Raw genomic sequence first — 23160 nt, forward strand, 5'->3', positions numbered from 1 at the left:
CGATGAATCGGATCCCGATGATGTTAAAGAAATTACCCCTACCCAATTTGAAAAGGCAAAAGAAAATAATAAGGGAAAAGGTATCAAAATAGAGAAACCTAATTCTAACCCCGATGACCTCTATGTTAACATGAAATGTCCCGATGGGAAATACCGTCAACACCCGTATTTCTTAAGTTTAAGTTATAACCCGGGAACATCTAAGCCACCAGGTTTTTCTAGACCATTTGTGAAAAGAACGGCTCGTATTAGGGGAGCAACATATATCCCTAGGAAATTAGCGAAACAAACCAAGTCTGAAGAAGAAGAAACAAGTGAGTCAGAATAAAGAGTTGTAATCATGCGATGTAATATATGTAATATAGTGTGCTTGTGCTTTTATGATATATGTAAAAATTGCTTGTATTGTTTGTTAAGTATCTTTTATGAATCTAACTCTCGTCTATTTTTACAGTATAAAAACACAAAATTGATGTTAAGGATAGACAACCAAAAATTTTAGAAGACCTACCCAGAGACATGATTGATGAAATCTTGTCTAAAGTCGGTCAGAATTCGTCGGCACAATTATTTATGGTAAAATTAGTTTGTAGAACATTTGAAGAACATTCCAGGCATGCCTTAGTTTATAAAAGGCTTTCTTTTGAAAGATGGGGTATATCACATTGGGGAGACCTTAAGTTACGCCGTGTTTTCTTTAAAGCGCTAAATACGAGGAACCCAAGTGCAATTTTACGCTACGGGTTAAGAACCTATTTTGACTCAACATATCCCAACATAGGACTTCATGCTTTAGAAAGAGCTTCTAACATGCAACATAAAGAAGCATGTTATGCTTACGGGTTAGTGATGTTCTCTTCTCACCAAAGTGAGGAAAAGAACATCGGATTACAACTTTTAAATAAAACCTTCTCACAAGTGACGGATTCAGTAGTTGGTGTGAGAAACAAGGTTTTTAGATTATTACGGGGCTGTTGGGAATTACGTAACCCCCGTCCTTTTGAAAACATTACTACATGCTGTCTTGTCAACGACCACAATGGTTACGTTCCACAAGACCAAGGATGGGAGATTGTATTAATAAAACAAGAATGCATGACTTGTTTCTGGACGTATGAATTACGTGTCTTTATTGCCTTTGTTGAACGACTTGCGTATTAACTAGAATTGCCTTTATAGCTGCCATGTAGCAAAGTTATTATGTGCTATTGATAATGCTAAAAACGAACATATATTTCATAGCATTATCCCTCAAGAAAGACAAGCTTTTAGTTGCAATTGTTCTATTTACAAGTGATATTCGTTTAAATAATAAAAGGTGAAGACAAAAGACAGATTCGACGAATTGAAGACGCAAATGACCAAAAAGCTCAAAAGTACAAAGTACAATCAAAGTGGTTCAAATTATTGATGAGAAACGTCTCAAAATTACAAGAGTACGAGTCGCAAAACGCAAAGTACAAGATATTAAATTGTACGCAAGGACGTTCGAAAATCCGAAACCGGGACCAGAGTCAACTCTTAACGCGCGACGCAACGGAGCAAAAATTACAAGTCAACTATGCACATAAATATAATATAATATATAAATAATTCTTAAAATTATTTATATATTATATATATTTAATAAAACCGTCGGCAAACAAGAAAACAAATCCATGTGAGCTGGAAAAGCAGGCCATGCGATCGCATGGCCCCAATATACTGGCCACATCTATAAATTTCGCAGTTTTGGTCGAACCAAAACACTCCTTTTTCTATCCTCTCTATCTCTCTGATATATATATATATATATATATATATATATATATATATATATATATATATATATATAATCTTTTAATTTTAATTTAATAATAATAAGGGTATGTTAGCGAATGTTGTAAGTGTGTAAGTCGAAATTCTGTCCGTGTAACGCTACGCTATTATTAATCATTGTAAGTTATGTTCAACCTTTTTAAATTAATGTCTCGTAGCTAAGTTATTATTATGCTTATTTAAATTGAAGTAATCATGATGTTGGGCTAAATATTAAAATTGGATAATTGGACTTTGTACCATAATTGGGGTTTGGACAAAAGAACGACACTTGTGAAAATTAGGCTATGGGCTATTAATGGGCTTTATATTTGTTTAATTGAATGACAGTTCGTTAATTTAATATAAAGATTTACAATTGAACGTACCTATAAATAACCATATACACTCGATCGGACACGATGGGCGGGATATTTATAAGTACTAATAATCGTTCATTTAACCGGACACGGGAATGGATTAATAGTCTATGGACTTATTAAAACAGGGGTGAATTATATACAAGGAAAATTGGTGTAATTATAGTTTAAGTCCCCAATTAGTTGGAATATTTGACTTCAGATATAAGGATAATTTGACAAGGATACTCGCACTTTATATTTATGACTGATGGACTGTTATGGACAAAAACCAGATGGACATATTGAATAATCCAGGACAAAGGACAATTGACCCATGGGAATAAACTAAAATCAACACGTCAAACATCATGATTACGGAAGTTTAAATAAGCATAATTCCTTTATTTCATATTTAATTGTACTTTTAATTATCGCATTTTATTTACTGTCATTTTATTTAATTGTACTTTTAATTATCGTATTTTTTTTAATTATCGCAATTTTATTTTATCGCACTTTTATTTATCGCAATTTCATTATCGTTATTTACTTTACGCTTTAAATTAAGTTATATTTATTTTTAATATTTTACATTAGGTTTTAACTACGACTAAAGTTTTAAAATCGACAAACCGGTCATTAAACGGTAAAAACCCCCTTTTATAATAATAATACTACTTATATATATTTATATATTTACAAATATAGTTTTAAAAATATAGCGTTAAACTTGGCTAAGATCCCTGTGGAACGAACCGGACTTACTAAAAACTACACTACTGTACAATTAGGTACACTGTCTATAAGTGTTGTAGCAAGGTTTAGGTATATCCATTCTATAAATAAATAAATAAATATCTTGTGTAAAATTGTATCGTATTTAATAGTATTTTTTAGCAAAAATACTACTATTTTGTACCACCTCGCTTAACATCAAGTATTTTTGGCGCCGCTGCCGGGGAACTACTTAAACGCCGGAAGCGAAACGCTATATTAAAAAAAAAAGATTTTTAAAGATTCTTAGTTTACTTTTGTAAAAATACGCTTTTGAAAAAATACGTTTATAATATTGAAAATATAAAAATATAAAAAGAAAAACAAAATATATATATTTTTTTAAGAGTTTGTTTAAAATATATAAAATTATAAAATATTTCTATTTCTATTTTTTTAGTTTGTAAAAATATAAGTTTTTATTTCATTTATATAAATATTTTATATAAATATTAAAACAGAAAAAAAATATAGAAAAGTATTCGGACCAAGGTGCTGTAGCAGCCCAACTTCTGGCCTGAAACCCTAGCCCATGCGATAGCATGAACCCGAAGGCAAAAATCCATGCGACCGCATGAACCTTTCTGACACGCCAGGTTTGACTTCCAACAGCATTAATTACGGAGAATTAATTATTATTATTATTATTATTATAAACCCTAATTAGGGTTAATTAATTAATTAATTAATTTAGTTTTTAGATTTAATTCGTATTTCTAGTTTTAATTAGTTTTAATAAATTATAAAATTAATACTTTTATAAAATAAATAATATAAAAATAATATTTTTATAAAAATTGTACTTTTTACAACTTTAAGTTTATTTTTATATTTTGTATCTTTTTATTTGTTTTAGTGTAATATTTTTATTTTTTGTTCGTATTTAGTTTTAAGTCATAGTTTTTGCCATAGTTATTTTTATTTCTAGATTTTTAGAATTTGTCGTAAAATCCCTTAAGTGCTTTTTCTTTAGACTAAGATTTAGGTGCTTTAGAATTTTGCGACGACTTTTTATAAATTTTAGTACTTTTTAAGTTATTACCGTTTTGGATATAGTATTCCTTTTAAGCTTTAATACCTTTAGACGCAACATTTAATTTTTAGTTTTTAGACTTTTAAGTTTCGACGCGCTACGTTCTTTTTATTATTTTTCGACCTTTTATTTTTCGACATTTTTCGACGCACTTTTTCTTTTTCATCGACGCTATAGTTTTTAGGACTTAGAATTTTTTTCTATTTCTTCTCTAAAATTTCTTTAAATTTCAACGAAAAATTATTTTAAGTGGTTAAATTGATAGACATCTAAAATTTTCTGGTTCGTAGTAATAGTTGGATTTGTTAGTGGCGAGTTGTGGGCTTCTGAATTAAAGGGTCCTGGCTACCTGCTGCATCTATTGGCTATTCGAAACGTGGGCAAAATCAGAAAAGTCTATTAATTTGATAACTTATATAATTTTTATCTTTTATAACTAATAGAATATTCAGTGAATGCACCGAGCAAAACGTTCACCACCTTTTATACGTTCACCACCTGTAACTCGATCAAGACATCTATCCAATATTGTCGCCGTTGATTTTTCCTTAGAATCATCATCCAGTCGACCAAGTACTCCAATTCAAATTTCCGATAATCCATTTTTTTGAACCCGACCTCACAATTGAAAACTCGGAGGATATTCAAGGACAATTCAGAGATCCTGAACCAATAATCATACCTTCGGAACCACAAATTATTCAACCAGAGATTGCCAAGGAAGAAACCGTTAAATCATAATCCTCTAGTGATTCGTATTCAACAATTTCAATTATGGAAGTAATGGAACCTCTAAGTATGGAAGATCGAATGAGAGCCACACGCACGGGCCAAGGTCACGCCATTATTAAGCCAGACATTAATGCGCCAGATTATGAAATCAAAGGACAAATCCTATACATGGTAACTAATCAATGCCAATATAGTGGTACGCCAAAAGAAGATCCAAACGAACATCTTCGAACCTTTAATAGGATCTGTACTCTATTCAAAATCAGAGAAGTTGAGGATGAACAGATCTATCTCATGTTATTTCCCTGGACTTTAAAGGGAGAAGCCAAAGATTGGTTGGAATCGTTACCTGAAGGGGCGATTGATACATGGGATGTCTTAGTTGAAAAATTTCTTAAACAATTCTTTCCGGCATCTATAGCCGTGAGACTTCAAGGAGAAATAGTTACGTTCACACAAAAGCCAAATGAAACATTATATGAAGCGTGGACAAGATTTGGAAAGTTGTTGAGAGGATGTCCGCAGCACGGTTTAGACACTTATCAAATAGTACAAATATTCTACCAAGGATGCGACATTACTACACGAAAAGACATCGACATAGCAGCTGGTGGTTCCATTATGAAGAAAACTGTAGTGACCCGAAAATTTTTGACTAATTTTAAAAACAAACTCTCGATACGATTTAATATCTTTGACACGATAAGCAAAGTCTGTTAGATTGAGTCTCAAAAATTTTGAACTGTTTCATATATTCAATTGACCTTCGACTATTCCCGACGATTCACGAACAACTAATTGTAAATAGATACATGTATATTTAAATATATATATATATAAATATATATATATATATATATATATATATATATATATATATATATATAATTTGAAATATTAATTAAAATAATATATGAGTTAATTGTTGGAAATAAATATGTAAAATAATATGCGATATAATGAAAACTATTATTACAAATGCGTGTGTGTGTATATATATATATATATATATATATATATATATATATATATATAAATATGTATATAAATACTATTTGTAATTATATAAAATAATATTAAATCTATTTGTTTAAAGATATATATAATAAAACTTGTTATTTAAAACTGATTATATTTAGAGAGAGAATAAATGGAAAATGAATGATTTCGAGCATAATTAGTAAACGTCAGTAACACTCGGTTGATGTTTTGTTAGTTTTAATATAGATATTGTACATGTTCATAAAGGATTAAAATAAAAGTTGGACTGTAAATTGATTACGAAGATTTTAGATTTGTCAAAAATATTTTTACCTTTTTAAGATTAAATATTAGTACTCCATACCTATAAATTGGAACAGAAAATAAATAATTATCGAACATTTTTGATCAGGTTTCCAACAGTTAATGAGTGAAATAATTAATTATATTTATTCTAATAGTTTGGGATTTTTAGGAACACTTTTATATTTTAACTGTTTAGCAATGGACACGGTCCGTGAAAACTGTCAGTACGAGAAGACAAATGATCGATGGCTAAACTGTTGACTACTGTATCTTGTCAATCATTCTTTCCAATTATCATTGGATTCTTTGTTAAATTATATTATATTATTATTATTTATTAACTTAAATTATTAGTTATATATAAATCTATATATACATACATATGCTGAAACATACATAGATATATCACCATGATCTTCCATCGACACCCTTTTATAACCATAGAACCACCGGAGCCACCATCATTAAGCACCTCAATCTCTCTCTCTCTACAATTCTAACTCGAGAACAATATTAACCACCTTGAACCTCCACCCTCATCAACCGTAACCCTAAACAACCACCACAGCCATAAATCGCCATGTTCAACCACCATGACCACATCTTCGCTGTTAATTATTGCTGTAATAATTACGTATCTGATTCAAACTGTCGCCAAGAACCAGCCTCACCGGAGAACCGCCATATACCGCCACTCTTCGCAATCCATCTTTCTCTCCATATCTCTCTCTATATTCCTCTCTCTCTCTCTCTCTCTCTCTCTCTCTCTCTCTCCTTTTTATAATTGAGAATCACCTTCTGCATAATCTGTTTCTGTTTCTTGGTCAGGCCGAGACCCACGACGATAACCATCACCAACTACCGCCACCTCAGCCACCTGCTGCTGTTATATTACTGTTTCTATTGCAGCGAGAGATAATGACGATGATCGTGAAATGGTGAAATGGTAGGTGATACATGTTAATAAAGGTGATGAAACACGATGAAGGTAATGATGATGAAATCGTGACTAGATAATGGGTGAGGATGTATGATGATGATGTCAAGAGAGGACGATGATGATAATGAATCATGATAAGATGGCATGATTATGATGATACAAGTGATGATACGTACGATGCTTGAGAATGAGGAAAGTGATAATGATGATCACGAAGATGATGATAGGTAATGGGTTTCGTTATTAAATCAAATTAGAACCGATGATAATTATGATTGTGCTTATGATTATATTAGGATTATGAGGATACATATCATGTTAGCGAAATTAGATGATGAAAATTACTAACTGATGATGACATTAAATTAAGGATGATGATGATGGCAAGTATGGTGTAAGATTAATGATTGATGATGGTCTTGTCGATTTAAAAATCAAAAGAAGAAGAAGAAGATAGCAGTTAAAGGGATAAAAATTTTAGTTTAGGTATTATTACAGAAAAACAGAATCACTTGAATGGTTAGGGGTGGTGTTGATGAACGAGAGGTCAGGTGTTCAATCCTAGGCTCCAGCAAGATTTTTTTTTAATAAAATAACTTGCTGTTAGGCTTATTGTTGGACTACAAGTTCCTACTGGGCCAAGATTCAATCTATATTTTCAATGGGCTGTAAATTACTTGTTATTGGGTCGGAATCATGATGATGAAAAATTGTGAAAGAATGTATGATGATGATATACGTAAATGGTGAATAAATTATGAAAATGAAAATAGTTAAGAGTTAAAAGGATTTAGGGAGTAATTAAAACAGAAATTGAGAAGTAGAGCATTGGTTGGGCATGTGTTGAATAAGCGAGTGGTCGCGAGTTCAATCCTTATTGGAGACATCTTATTTTTAAAGCTTGTTTTGAGGTTCGTGAATCCGAGGACAACCCTGCATTGTTAAATGTCGTCCTATGTATTTTTACTACAAAATACAATATGTGAGTTCATTTGCTCCCTTTTACTCATTACATTTTTGGGCTAAGAATACATGCACTGTTTTAATAACTGTTTTACAATATTTATATGCGTGAGTTCATTTGATTCCCTTTTACTCTTTACATTTTTGGGACTGAGAATACATGCGCTACTTTTACAACTGCTTTATTAAATGCTTTTGAAATACATTTTGAACTGCGAATACATGAAATGCTTTTATAAATGTTTGACGAGAAAGATACAAGCAAAACATTCCTCGAATGAATTATGTGGACGTGATAATTGCTACCATTGAATTATGTGGATGTGATAATTGCCACAATTGATATGAATATTTTTCCCCTGATTATTATTGCTTGGTAACCTAAGAATTTGGGAACATCACTAATTTTGAGAATTAGTGCACGCCTAATTGTCACGAATCCTAAAGGTAGCTACCGGTTTTAGCACCCCCACCCAGAATGTTCACTAGACGGAAGGGCTAGTGGGCGTGGTATTTAGTACTTCGAAGTTTATATGATTATTATACAGACGAGATGTTCTGTTTTGGGGATATTATTATGCGCATTATATGTTAAGGTCGGTTACCAAGCCAACCTATGAAAGAAATGAAAAATGAATGTTATGTATTGAGAGAATGATTTTATACACAGGTTATGTGTATGTTATTTTTGTGCACGAGATATGTATACGGTGTAACAACCCTCACTTTTCGACTTCTAAATTACTGAATTAACCCTAGGGTTATATGTCTGACTATATGTATTAAGGGTTGTTATATACAATTAAATATTGACCGAATAGTAATTTTTAGTCAGCAATGTACGCTTAAATAAATAATATATTATTAATTTATATAATTTGAAATAATTTAACTAAGTATATAAACTTTGTATCATTTTTATTATTTAGTTAATGTATTATATATTTAAATATATAATAAATTCAATTATATATAAATGTAATAATATTTACAAACTTACTAAAGCTATAGTTTAATAATTAAAATCATAATTATTATTAAAAATACAAAATACCGAATTATTTATTATTTTTATGCAAAATTTGTATTTATTAATTAAATAAAAAAAATAAAAAAAATAAAATAAAATATTATTGATAAATATTCTTGGAAAAACATTAAATAAATTTGTTTATTTACATAAAAAAAATCCTTAAAATAAATAAAAAATAAATAAATAAATAAATAAATAAATAAATTACTTTTTAATTAAAAATTTTAATGGAAAAACTACTTTTATTATTTTATTTTGTGCATTATCCCATGACCTAACATTTAATACTTTTTAATTTTAAAATCCCATTAAGAATTAAATATTTCTTTTTCTTTTAATTATTTTATTCTTTTTACCTAATTTTTTCAAGTATAAATACCCCTCATTTCTCATTCAAACTCACACCAAAATTTCTCTCATTCTCTCTTTGAAGAATTACTACTAGTAAGTATTCTTTTCTTACTTTTTATTTTTTTACTTTTTACTTTTTACTTTTTACTTTTTACTTTTTACTTCGGTTATTATTTTTACCGAAATATGTAAATATTGTTATAATTATATGCAATTAAAAATAAAATAAATAACATGTATACACTATTACTATTACTAGCACCTATAACCTACTACTTATATTGTAACATAAAAACATTTTGGGATATGTATTAGAGATGTATAGATCTTCGAACTTTCTTGACGAATGGTTTCTATGAGATTCTAGGCAGAGGGTTTGGATTTCCGATTTAAAGGGTCCTATGGCTCAAGCCCCTAGATCTAAATTAGCCATTCGAAGGGAAATGGGTGATTGGAAGCTTATCTAATACGACAAGTATCCTAAAATGGAAAACACTGATAAAAGTAGAAACTCTCTAGTCATAGGAACTTAGTAAAATAAGAAACTTTCTAAAAATGGAAACTTTATAAAAATAGTAACTTACTAGGAATAGAAACTTAGTAAAACAAACTATACTTAAACACATACTTAAACTTAAACATGGGCAAAACACTTAACTACTCTTAAATGTCAATAGGTTGACTTTCCTGCTCACTCGTTCAACTCTTTATTCCGAGGAATAACTCTCTCTCTACTTACTAAGGTGAATTCATAGCCCCTCTTTAATTGCTAGCAAACTTACTTACTTTTACTTGGGGTGAGACACATGCTGTTTTTACTTTTACACTTTAGACACAAGTACCAAACTGTTAAACTATGCTATACCCGGCTATGTCCGACTAAGTCCCTACAGTGATATTTTTAATTGCTGCGGCATGCTTAATTATTGGGGGTAGGCCTATCGGGAGTAACGTCTCCGATACATTTGACCAAGTCATTGTATTACTTAATAATGAAATTAAACCGACAAGGACAGACACAACTTGTCATGGGGCAAACTTGAACGTTTAGTCTAAATATCACGCATTGGCATAACTTTTTGATCCTGCGGGAGATCAACTTTACAAACTAAATCTTGTGGTCTAAAACAACGACAAACTTTTTATTAAACCTATGAACTTCACTCAACCTTTTTGGTTGACACTTTAGCATGTTTTGTCTAAGGTGCTGTTTGATTCAAGCTCTTATACTTACTGCTTATGTGATGCTACTTGGACATAGGATCAAGAGATATCGCATTTATTACTTCTGTATGTGAACATTTACGATATTGTTATTCCTGTCATTGTAACGAAATTTCATTTTCCGCTGCGTACTCATTAAAGTTAAATTCATCATTTAGTATTGTTCTCGTTTATTATAATATGTTGGTATGTTTTGATAATAGTGACGTTCCTTCCAGACCCTATTGGGAGGATGTTACAGATTGGTATCAGAGCATAACCAGGCTGTTATAGAGAACCAGGATTGCATTTTTGTGTGTGCCTTATGTGTTAGGTAGGGTGCCTTAGCAATCTAGGAAACTATAACCTTTCCTGCCTTAGACTTAAAGCACTTAGGATTACCTTATAATCTTAACAACCTTACTTTGATAATCTTGGCTTAAAATGCTAATCAAAGTCTCTTTCCTAATGTTAGAATGTCTAATTTTCATCAAGCGAACAAAATGACTCTTTTCAAGCCGATTGAAGAAGATACTGTAGTGACCCAAACTTTTCCATGTTTATATATATTAATTGAGATTGATGTTTACATGATTAAATGTTTCCAACATGTTAAGCAATCAAACTTGTTAAGACTTAATTAATTGAAATAGGTTTCATATAGACAATTGACCACCCAAGTTGACCGGTGATTCACGAACGTTAAAACTTGTAAAAAAACTATATGATGACATATATATGGTTATATATATAGTTAACATGATATTATGATAAGTAAACATATCATTAATTATATTAACAATGAACTACATATGTAAAAACAAGACTACTAACTTAATGATTTTGAAACGAGACATATATGTAACGTTTATCGTTGTAACGACATTTAATGTATATATATCATATTAAGAGATATTCGTACATCATAATATCATGATAATATAATAATTTAAAATCTCTTTTGTTATTATAAACATTGGGTTAACAACATTTAACAAGATCGTTAACCTAAAGGTTTCAAAACAACACTTACATGTAACGACTAACGATGACTTAACGACTCAGTTAAAATGTATATACATGTAGTGTTTTAATATGTATTTATACACTTTTGAAAGACTTCAATACACTTATCAAAATACTTCTACTTAACAAAAATGCTTACAATTACATTCTCGTTCAGTTTCATCAACAATTCTACTCGTATGCACCCGTATTCGTACTCGTACAATACACAGCTTTTAGATGTATGTACTATTGGTATATACACTCCAATGATCAGCTCTTAGCAGCCCATGTGAGTCACCTAACACATGTGGGAACCATCATTTGGCAACTAGCATGAAATATCTCATAAGATTACAAAAATATGAGTAATCATTCATGACTTATTTACATGAAAACAAAATTACATATCCTTTATATCTAATCCATACACCAACGACCAAAAACACCTACAAACACTTTCATTCTTCAATTTTCTTCATCTAATTGAACTCTCTCAAGTTCTATCTTCAAGTTCTAAGTGTTCTTCATAAATTCCAAAAGTTCTAGTTTCATAAAATCAAGAATACTTTCAAGTTTGCTAGCTCACTTCCAATCTTGTAAGGTGATCATCCAACCTCAAGAAATCTTTGTTTCTTACAGTAGGTTATCATTCTAATATAAGGTAATAATCATATTCAAACTTTGGTTCAATTTCTATAACTATAACAATCTTATTTCAAGTGATGATCTTACTTGAACTTGTTTTCGTGTCATGATTTTGCTTCAAGAACTTTGAGCCATCCAAGGATCCATTGAAGCTAGATCCATTTTTCTCTTTTCCAATAGGTTCATCCAAGGAACTTAAGGTAGTAATGATGTTCATAACATCATTCGATTCATACATATAAAGCTATCTTATTCGAAGGTTTAAACTTGTAATCACTAGAACATAGTTTAGTTAATTCTAAACTTGTTCGCAAACAAAAGTTAATCCTTCTAACTTGACTTTTAAAATCAACTAAACACATGTTCTATATCTATATGATATGCTAACTTAATGATTTAAAACCTGGAAACACGAAAAACACCGTAAAACCGGATTTACGCCGTCGTAGTAACACCGCGGGCTGTTTTGGGTTAGTTAATTAAAAACTATGATAAACTTTGATTTAAAAGTTGTTATTCTGAGAAAATGATTTTTATTATGAACATGAAACTATATCCAAAAATTATGGTTAAACTCAAAGTGGAAGTATGTTTTCTAAAATGGTCATCTAGACGTCGTTCTTTCGACTGAAATGACTACCTTTACAAAAACGACTTGTAACTTATTTTTCCGACTAGAAACCTATACTTTTTTTGTTTAGATTCATAAAATAGAGTTCAATATGAAACCATAGCAATTTGATTCACTCAAAACGGATTTAAAATGAAGAAGTTATGGGTAAAACAAGATTGGATAATTTTTCTCATTTTAGCTACGTGAAAATTGGTAACAAATCTATTCCAACCATAACTTAATCAACTTGTATTATATATTATGTAACCTTGAGATACCATAGACACGTATACAATGTTTCGACCTATCATGTCGACACATCTATATATATTTCGGAACAACCATAGACACTCTATATGTGAATGTTGGAGTTAGCTATACAGGGTTGAGGTTGATTCCAAAATATATATAGTTTGAGTTGTGATCAATACTGAGATACGTATACACTGGGTCGTGGATTGATTCAAGATAATATTTATCGATTTATTTCTGTACATCTAACTGTGGACAACTAGTTGTAGGTTACTAACGAGGACAGCTGACTTAATAAACTTAAAACATCAAAATATATTAAAAGTGTTGTAAATATATTTTGAACATACTTTGATATATATGTATATATTGTTATAGGTTCGTGAATCAACCAGTGGCCAAGTCTTACTTCCCGACGAAGTAAAAATCTGTGAAAGTGAGTTATAGTCCCACTTTTAAAATCTAATATTTTTGGGATGAGAATACATGCAGGTTTTATAAATGATTTACAAAATAGACACAAGTACGTGAAACTACATTCTATGGTTGAATTATCGAAATCGAATATGCCCCTTTTTATTAAGTCTGGTAATCTAAGAATTAGGGAACAGACACCCTAATTGACGCGAATCCTAAAGATAGATCTATTGGGCCTAACAAACCCCATCCAAAGTACCGGATGCTTTAGTACTTCGAAATTTATATCATATCCGAAGGGTGTCCCGGAATGATGGGGATATTCTTATATATGCATCTTGTTATTGTCGGTTACCAGGTGTTCACCATATGAATGATTTTTATCTCTATGTATGGGATGTGTATTGAAATATGAAATCTTGTGGTCTATTGTTACGATTTGATATATATAGGTTAAACCTATAACTCACCAACATTTTTGTTGACGTTTTAAGCATGTTTATTCTCAGGTGATTATTAAGAGCTTCCGCTGTCGCATACTTAAATAAGGACAAGATTTGGAGTCCATGTTTGTATGATATTGTGTAAAAACTGCATTCAAGAAACTTATTTTGTTGTAACATATTTGTATTGTAAACCATTATGTAATGGTCGTGTGTAAACAGGATATATTAGATTATCATTATTTGATAATCTACGTAAAGCTTTTTAAACCTTTATTGATGAAATAAAGGTTATGGTTTGTTTAAAAATGAATGCAGTCTTTGAAAAACGTCTCATATAGAGGTCAAAACCTCGCAACGAAATCAATTAATATGGAACGTTTTTAATCAATAAGAACGGGACATTTCAGTTGGTATCAGAGCGTTGGTCTTAGAGAACCAGAAAATTTGCATTAGTGTGTCTTATCGAGTTTGTTAGGATGCATTAGTGAGTCTGGACTTCGACCGTGTTTTCTTTAAAAATGATTGCTTAACATTTTTGTTGGAAACTATATATTTTTAACATATGAATATTATGTGATATATTAATCTCTTAACGTGTTTGATATTATGTGATAGATGTCTACCTCTAGAACAAGTCCCATTGACTCACCTAATAATAATGAAGAGTCAAATGTAAATTGGAATAATTTGTGGACTGATTCACAAGTTCCCGAAGAGGAACCGGAAGAAGAGTCGGAACCGGAAGAAGAATCGGAACCGGAAGAAGAATCGGAACCGGATGAAGAAATAGAACCGGTGGGGGAATTAATAAAACGGTTAAGTAAAAGAAAATCCTCAACCAACCGACCAAAGTTAATTATGGTCAATGGTGTTTCCGCCAAGGAAGCAAAATATTGGGAGGATTACCAATTCTCCGATGAATCGGATTCCGACGAGAATTCCGATGATGTTATAGAAATTACCCCAACTGAATTTAAAAAGGCAAAAGAAAATAATAAGGGAAAGGGCATAAAAATAGAGAAATCTAATTCCAACCCCGATGAACTTTATATGTATCGTCAACCCCCGAAGTCCTTAAGTTGTAACAATGACCCGGGAACCTCTAAACCACCAGGTTTTTCTAAACCAATGTGGACAACGACGGTTCGTATTAGGGGAACATCATATATCCCTAGAAACTTGGCAAAACGAACCAAAACCGAAGAAGAAGAAACGAGCGAGTCGGAATAAGATAGTTGTATTCGTGTGGTGTAATATATGGAATATAGTGTTCTTATGCTTTATGATATATGTAAAAATTGCTTGTATTAATAAGTATTTTTTTTTATGAATCTAACTCTTGTCTATTTTACAGTTTAAAAATACAAAATGGATAGACAACCCAATATTTTAAGAGACCTACCCGGAGACATGATTGATGAAATCTTGTCTAGAGTCGGCCAGAATTCTTCGGCACAACTATTTAAGGCGAGATCAGTTTGTAAGACATTCGAAGAACGTTCCAAGAATGTCTTGGTTTATAAGAGACTTTCGTTTGAAAGATGGGGGATATCACATTGGGAAACCCATAAGTTACGATGTGTTTACTTTGACGCATATATTGCGGGGAACCCAAATGCTATTTTACGCAACGGGTTAAGAAATTATTTTGACTCAATATATCCGAATATTGGACTTCGTGATTTAGAAAAAGCGGCTAACATGCAACATAAAGAAGCATGTTATGCTTACGGATTAGTAATGTTCGCTTCTCACCAAAGTGAGAACAAGAACATCGGGCTACAACTATTAAACAAAACGTTTCCACAAGTGACGGAGTCGGTAATTGGGGTAAGAAATGAGGTTTTTAGATTATTACGGGACTGTTGGACATTACGTAACCCTCGTCCCTTTGATGACGTTACAACACGCTGTCTTATCAACGGCCATAACGGTTATGTTGCACAAGACCAAGGATGGGAAGTAGTCCTAGTAAAACCAGAATGCATGACTTGTTTCTGGACGTATGAATTACGTGTATTTATTGCCTTTGCTGAACGACTTGTGTACTAGCTAGAATTGTCTTCACAACTATCTTGTATCAAAGTTATTGTGTGCTATATTTCATGCTTTATGTAAAATAAGCGGTATTGTAAGTTTGTAAAATATTGTATAAAAGTTTGAACGCGAAATATTATTATAATCAGTTTTTCATATAGAATTGTAGTAGTTGAATTGTATATTAGCTACTAAGTATGAACTTAACGGGTAGGTACTACCCGAATTTAAACTTATAAAACGCTAATATGAAGAAAAAGCTTTTATAAATGAGTTCATATTATGCTACGAAATACTATTAACTACTCTTAATATTCTGTATGATTAACTTGTTCCATTTAACTATTTTGAAGGAAATGGCACCGACTACTCGACACACCGTGAATATGAATGAAGAGGAATTCCGTACTTTTCTAGCTTCAAACATAGCCGCAGTACAGGCTGCGCTACATACCAACAATAACCTTGGATCTAGCAGTACAGGAAATCGTGTAGGATGCACCTACAAAGAATTCACTGCCTGCAAACCTTTGGAATTTGATGGAACCGAAGGACCGATCGGATTGAAACGGTGGACCGAGAAGGTTGAATCGGTGTTTGCCATAAGTAAGTGTACTGAAGAGGACAAAGTGAAGTACGCTACGCATACCTTCACAGGTTCTGCGTTAACATGGTGGAATACCTATCTAGAGCAAGTGGGACAAGATGATGCGTACGCACTACCGTGGTCAGCATTCAAGCACTTGATGAACGAGAAGTACCGTCCCAGAACCGAGGTCAATAAGCTCAAGACAGAACTTAGAGGGTTACGAACCCAAGGATTTGATATTACCACGTACGAAAGACGATTCACAGAATTGTGCCTATTGTGTCCGGGAGCATTCGAAGATGAGGAAGAGAAGATCGACGCGTTTGTGAAAGGATTACCGGAAAGAATCCAAGAAGATATAAGTTCACACGAGCCCGCCTCCATACAACAGGCATGTAGAATGGCTCACAAACTAGTGAACCAGATTGAAGAAAGAATTAAAGAACAGACTGCTGAAGAGGCCAATGTGAAGCAAGTCAAAAGAAAGTGGGAGGAAAACGGTGATAAGAATCACCAATACAACAACAACAGCAATTACAACAATAATCGCAACAATTATCCCAACAATCGCAACATCAATCGCAACTACAACAAACGGCCCAACAACAACAACAACAACAACAACTACAACAATCATCCCAACAACAATAATAACCGCAACAACAACAACAATCAGAAGCAACTATGCCAAAGGTGTGAAAAGAATCACTCGGGGTTCTGCACCAAATTTTGCAACAAGTGTAAAAGAAATGGTCATAGCGCGGCGAAGTGTGAGGTCTACGGACCAGGGGTTAATAGAACGAAAGGAACAAATGGTGTCGGAACGAGTAATGGCGGAGCAAGTAGTGTCGGAGCAAGTTATGCCAATGTAGTTTGTTATAAATGTGGAAAACCAGGCCACATTATTAGAAATTGCCCGAACCAGGAGAACACGAATGGACAAGGCCGTGGAAGAGTTTTCAATATTAATGCGGTAGAGGCACAGGAAGACCCGGAGCTTGTTACGGGTACGTTTCTTATTGACAATAAATCTGCTTACGTTTTATTTGATTCGGGTGCGGATAGAAGCTATATGAGTAGAGATTTTTGTGCTAAATTAAGTTGTCCATTGACGCCTTTGGATAGTAAATTTTTACTCGAATTAGCAAATGGTAAATTAATTTCAGCAGATAATATATGTCGGAATCGAGAAATTAAACTGGTTAGCGAAACATTTAAGATTGATTTGATACCAGTAGAGTTAGGGAGTTTTGATGTGATAATCGGTATGGACTGGTTGAAAGAAGTGAAAGCGGAGATCGTTTGTTACAAAAATGCAATTCGCATTATACGAGAAAAAGGAAAACCCTTAATGGTGTACGGAGAAAAGGGCAACACGAAGCTACATCTTATTAGTAATTTGAAGGCACAAAAACTAATAAGAAAAGGTTGCTATGCTGTTCTAGCACACGTCGAGAAAGTACAAACTGAAGAAAAGAGCATCAATGATGTTCCCATTGCAAAAGAATTTCCCGATGTATTTCCGAAAGAATTACCGGGATTACCCCCACATCGATCCGTTGAATTTCAAATAGATCTTGTACCAGGAGCTGCACCAATAGCTCGTGCTCCTTACAGACTCGCACCCAGCGAGATGAAAGAACTGCAAAGCCAATTACAAGAACTTTTAGAGCGTGGTTTCATTCGACCAAGCACATCACCGTGGGGAGCTCCTGTTTTGTTTGTCAAGAAGAAAGATGGTACATTCAGGTTGTGTATCGACTACCGAGAGTTGAACAAACTTACCATCAAGAACCGCTACCCACTACCGAGAATCGACGACTTATTTGATCAACTACAAGGCTCGTCTGTTTATTCAAAGATTGACTTACGTTCCGGGTATCATCAAATGCGGGTGAAAGAAGATGATATTCCAAAGACTGCTTTCAGAACACGTTACGGTCATTACGAGTTTATGGTCATGCCGTTTGGTTTAACTAATGCACCAGCTGTGTTCATGGACCTTATGAACCGAGTGTGTGGACCATACCTTGACAAGTTTGTCATTGTTTTCATTGATGACATACTTATTTACTCAAAGAATGACCAAGAACACGGTGAACATTTGAGAAAAGTGTTAGAAGTATTGAGGAAGGAAGAATTGTACGCTAAGTTTTCAAAGTGTGCATTTTGGTTGGAAGAAGTTCAATTCCTCGGTCACATAGTGAACAAAGAAGGTATTAAGGTGGATCCGGCAAAGATAGAAACTGTTGAAAAGTGGGAAACCCCGAAAACTCCGAAACACATACGCCAGTTTTTAGGACTAGCTGGTTACTACAGAAGGTTCATCCAAGACTTTTCCAGAATAGCAAAACCCTTGACTGCATTAACGCATAAAGGGAAGAAATTTGAATGGAATGATGAACAAGAGAAAGCGTTTCAGTTATTGAAGAAAAAGCTAACTACGGCACCTATATTGTCATTGCCTGAAGGGAATGATGATTTTGTGATTTATTGTGACGCATCAAAGCAAGGTCTCGGTTGTGTATTAATGCAACGAACGAAGGTGATTGCTTATGCGTCTAGACAATTGAAGATTCACGAACAAAATTATACGACGCATGATTTGGAATTAGGCGCGGTTGTTTTTGCATTAAAGACTTGGAGGCACTACTTATATGGGGTCAAAAGTATTATATATACCGACCACAAAAGTCTTCAACACATATTTAATCAGAAACAACTGAATATGAGGCAGCGTAGGTGGATTGAATTATTGAATGATTACGATTTTGAGATTCGTTACCACCCGGGGAAGGCAAATGTGGTAGCCGATGCCTTGAGCAGGAAGGATAGAGAACCCATTCGAGTAAAATCTATGAATATAATGATTCATAATAACATTACTACTCAAATAAAGGAGGCGCAACAAGGAGTTTTAAAAGAGGGAAATTTAAAGGATGAAATACCCAAAGGATCGGAGAAACATCTTAATATTCGGGAAGACGGAACCCGGTATAGGGCTGAAAGGATTTGGGTACCAAAATTTGGAGATATGAGAGAAATGGTACTTAGAGAAGCTCATAAAACCAGATACTCAATACATCCTGGAACGGGGAAGATGTACAAGGATCTCAAGAAACATTTTTGGTGGCCGGGTATGAAAGCCGATGTTGCTAAATACGTAGGAGAATGTTTGACGTGTTCTAAGGTCAAAGCTGAGCATCAGAAACCATCAGGTCTACTTCAACAACCCGAAATCCCGGAATGGAAATGGGAAAACATTACCATGGATTTCATCACTAAATTGCCAAGGACTGCAAGTGGTTTTGATACTATTTGGGTAATAGTTGATCGTCTCACCAAATCAGCACACTTCCTACCAATAAGAGAAGATGACAAGATGGAGAAGTTAGCACGACTGTATTTGAAGGAAGTCGTCTCCAGACATGGAATACCAATCTCTATTATCTCTGATAGGGATGGCAGATTTATTTCAAGATTCTGGCAGACATTACAGCAAGCATTAGGAACTCGTCTAGACATGAGTACTGCCTATCATCCACAAACTGATGGGCAGAGCGAAAGGACGATACAAACGCTTGAAGACATGCTACGAGCATGTGTTATTGATTTCGGAAACAGTTGGGATCGACATCTACCGTTAGCAGAATTTTCCTACAACAACAGCTACCATTCAAGCATTGAGATGGCGCCGTTTGAAGCACTTTATGGTAGAAAGTGCAGGTCTCCGATTTGTTGGAGTGAGGTGGGGGATAGACAGATTACGGGTCCAGAGATTATACAAGAAACTACCGAGAAGATCATCCAAATTCAACAACGGTTGAAAACCGCCCAAAGTCGACAAAAGAGCTACGCTGACATTAAAAGAAAAGATATAGAATTTGAAATTGGAGAGATGGTCATGCTTAAAGTTTCACCTTGGAAAGGCGTTGTTCGATTTGGTAAACGAGGGAAATTAAATCCAAGGTATATTGGACCATTCAAGATTATTGATCGTGTCGGACCAGTAGCTTACCGACTTGAGTTACCTCAACAACTCGCGGCTGTACATAACACTTTCCACGTCTCGAATTTGAAGAAATGTTTTGCTAAAGAAGATCTCACTATTCCGTTAGATGAAATCCAAATCAACAAAAAACTCCAATTCATCGAAGAACCCGTCGAAATAATGGATCGTGAGGTTAAAAGACTTAAGCAAAACAAGATACCAATTGTTAAGGTTCGATGGAATGCTCGTAGAGGACCCGAGTTCACCTGGGAGCGTGAAGATCAGATGAAGAAGAAATACCCACATCTATTTCCAGAAGATTCGTCAACACCTTCAACAGCTTAAAATTTCGGGACGAAATTTATTTAACGGGTAGGTACTGTAGTGACCCAAACTTTTCCATGTTTATATATATTAATTGAGATTGATGTTTACATGATTAAATGTTTCCAACATGTTAAGCAATCAAACTTGTTAAGACTTAATTAATTGAAATAGGTTTCATATAGACAATTGACCACCCAAGTTGACCGGTGATTCACGAACGTTAAAACTTGTAAAAAAACTATATGATGACATATATATGGTTATATATATAGTTAACATGATATTATGATAAGTAAACATATCATTAATTATATTAACAATGAACTACATATGTAAAAACAAGACTACTAACTTAATGATTTTGAAACGAGACATATATGTAACGTTTATCGTTGTAACGACATTTAATGTATATATATCATATTAAGAGATATTCGTACATCATAATATCATGATAATATAATAATTTAAAATCTCTTTTGTTATTATAAACATTGGGTTAACAACATTTAACAAGATCGTTAACCTAAAGGTTTCAAAACAACACTTACATGTAACGACTAACGATGACTTAACGACTCAGTTAAAATGTATATACATGTAGTGTTTTAATATGTATTTATACACTTTTGAAAGACTTCAATACACTTATCAAAATACTTCTACTTAACAAAAATGCTTACAATTACATTCTCGTTCAGTTTCATCAACAATTCTACTCGTATGCACCCGTATTCGTACTCGTACAATACACAGCTTTTAGATGTATGTACTATTGGTATATACACTCCAATGATCAGCTCTTAGCAGCCCATGTGAGTCACCTAACACATGTGGGAACCATCATTTGGCAACTAGCATGAAATATCTCATAAGATTACAAAAATATGAGTAATCATTCATGACTTATTTACATGAAAACAAAATTACATATCCTTTATATCTAATCCATACACCAACGACCAAAAACACCTACAAACACTTTCATTCTTCAATTTTCTTCATCTAATTGAACTCTCTCAAGTTCTATCTTCAAGTTCTAAGTGTTCTTCATAAATTCCAAAAGTTCTAGTTTCATAAAATCAAGAATACTTTCAAGTTTGCTAGCTCACTTCCAATCTTGTAAGGTGATCATCCAACCTCAAGAAATCTTTGTTTCTTACAGTAGGTTATCATTCTAATATAAGGTAATAATCATATTCAAACTTTGGTTCAATTTCTATAACTATAACAATCTTATTTCAAGTGATGATCTTACTTGAACTTGTTTTCGTGTCATGATTTTGCTTCAAGAACTTTGAGCCATCCAAGGATCCATTGAAGCTAGATCCATTTTTCTCTTTTCCAATAGGTTCATCCAAGGAACTTAAGGTAGTAATGATGTTCATAACATCATTCGATTCATACATATAAAGCTATCTTATTCGAAGGTTTAAACTTGTAATCACTAGAACATAGTTTAGTTAATTCTAAACTTGTTCGCAAACAAAAGTTAATCCTTCTAACTTGACTTTTAAAATCAACTAAACACATGTTCTATATCTATATGATATGCTAACTTAATGATTTAAAACCTGGAAACACGAAAAACACCGTAAAACCGGATTTACGCCGTCGTAGTAACACCGCGGGCTGTTTTGGGTTAGTTAATTAAAAACTATGATAAACTTTGATTTAAAAGTTGTTATTCTGAGAAAATGATTTTTATTATGAACATGAAACTATATCCAAAAATTATGGTTAAACTCAAAGTGGAAGTATGTTTTCTAAAATGGTCATCTAGACGTCGTTCTTTCGACTGAAATGACTACCTTTACAAAAACGACTTGTAACTTATTTTTCCGACTAGAAACCTATACTTTTTTTGTTTAGATTCATAAAATAGAGTTCAATATGAAACCATAGCAATTTGATTCACTCAAAACGGATTTAAAATGAAGAAGTTATGGGTAAAACAAGATTGGATAATTTTTCTCATTTTAGCTACGTGAAAATTGGTAACAAATCTATTCCAACCATAACTTAATCAACTTGTATTATATATTATGTAACCTTGAGATACCATAGACACGTATACAATGTTTCGACCTATCATGTCGACACATCTATATATATTTCGGAACAACCATAGACACTCTATATGTGAATGTTGGAGTTAGCTATACAGGGTTGAGGTTGATTCCAAAATATATATAGTTTGAGTTGTGATCAATACTGAGATACGTATACACTGGGTCGTGGATTGATTCAAGATAATATTTATCGATTTATTTCTGTACATCTAACTGTGGACAACTAGTTGTAGGTTACTAACGAGGACAGCTGACTTAATAAACTTAAAACATCAAAATATATTAAAA

The sequence above is a fragment of the Rutidosis leptorrhynchoides genome, chromosome 5 (genome assembly GCF_046630445.1).
Source record: "Rutidosis leptorrhynchoides isolate AG116_Rl617_1_P2 chromosome 5, CSIRO_AGI_Rlap_v1, whole genome shotgun sequence".
Classification (NCBI taxonomy): Eukaryota; Viridiplantae; Streptophyta; class Magnoliopsida; order Asterales; family Asteraceae; genus Rutidosis; species Rutidosis leptorrhynchoides.